The sequence below is a fragment of the Belonocnema kinseyi genome, chromosome 1, assembly GCF_010883055.1.
Source record: "Belonocnema kinseyi isolate 2016_QV_RU_SX_M_011 chromosome 1, B_treatae_v1, whole genome shotgun sequence".
Lineage (NCBI taxonomy): Eukaryota > Metazoa > Arthropoda > Insecta > Hymenoptera > Cynipidae > Belonocnema > Belonocnema kinseyi.
This window is the reverse complement of record NC_046657.1, coordinates 27,320,735-27,322,444: the sequence shown is the minus strand read 5'-3', so window position 1 is coordinate 27,322,444 and position 1,710 is coordinate 27,320,735.

Below are 1,710 nucleotides of genomic sequence, written 5' to 3'. Positions count from 1 at the left end.
AGAATGTAATATGCACTCACGAAACGAAAACTGTCTTTTCTGAAGTATCATTTTGGACATGATTTCTGCCGTGATTTGGAAGAACACCGTTCACTGCATTTAGTATAAGTCCGCTGAGCCGCCTACCGTTAACTGCTTTCAGGTGACTTATCCGATTTGCAGTTAACGGTATTTTTCCAAATCACGGCAGATTTTTACTCTTGAAATAAATGTCTCTCTGCAAGATGGGAGTTGGTTGTATATTTTAAACAATAAAAAATGCAAACAATAAAATGGGTCCGGATTAAATAAAAAATTTATTTGACGAAATGCATGTCCCCGGAAAAGTTTAAGGCTATAAAGGAAGACTGGGCGTTTGAAATGCTAGATATGTAAATTATTGTAATAAAAGACGATTATGAGAAACGATGTACGTACGGAAGCTAGATATTTTATGTGTCCGTGAAAAAAAGCAAAAGGGATGCGACAGAAGAGCAATATGTAATGTAGATGTTTTGCAATTGTTCTTGAGAATTGGCATCTATTAGACTACGCAGGTTATCGCCGAAACATCGGAAAATAGAAGTTTGTAAAAATGGAACGGGATGCTTATGATTTCTTGATATGTAAAAGTAATCTTTCTCCACAAAAACTTTAAAATTACGAAAAGAGGAATGTATTTATTAACATTTTCCTAACTGAAAAATAAAAGCGAATATTATTCCATTCTAAATTATTTATACTTTTCAGGATCCTTAAGCATTACTTTTCCACATATGTGCATATGTTCTTTTTTTTTTTTTTTGGATTACGCCTAATGCACCTCCCAGGTGGAAATGTCGGTAGTGTGCCGGAGTTCACCACCGGCGCAGTACTGGCCCAGTACTGCTTACCAATATAGACAGCTGTTGGTTCGCCCAGTACTGACAGAACGTTGGCTGCACGACCGGGGCGGCACTATGCCAGTAGTACAAAAATAGACTTAAAAAAAAGACGTCTACAAATGTTGTCAGGGTTGTCAGGATGTATATCTTAATCGTTGTAGAATAGTCTAAAACACCTAAAAAGCAAAACGTTACACAGAGGTGTAAAGAAAATTATTATCAAAAAAATCGTTGCGCAACGTGGTAGAATTTCTAAGTTCCGTCAATACAAATTTTAAATGCTCATTAAATATTATTATCAGAACTTTTAAAATAGTCTAAAACGCGAAAAAATTTAATATTACACGAAGAAAAATTATAGTCGATTTAAATTATTTATTTAATAATTATTTTATTAATATTCCTGTTAGAAGTTCGTGTATTTACATTTACATAACGTCGTATAATAATAAATAATTAGAAAAAGAGAACTAGAAATTTGGTACTTTAACTTTTATGAACTGTAGCTTATGGGGATGGCTTTTTCACCAAGTTTTAACTTGTCGGTTTAGCGCAGTGGTTAGCACTCCCGACTGCTAGGCGATAGATTTACGTATAGATATGTAGGTTCGATCCCCCTTATCGTTAGAAATTTTATTTGTAATGTAATGTTCAAAAATGTAATATATGTATTCATTATAAGCAGTGCAATTAACATGTATTGACAAAATGCTCGCAGTCAATGATTATTTATTTTTTAAAAACCTTTTTTATTATATCTTTAGATTATAGAAATAGTGGCTGTTAAAATTAAACAAATAGTTTGAAAATTATGCGGTGTATTTCTACCTGGGCCATTAATAATGTT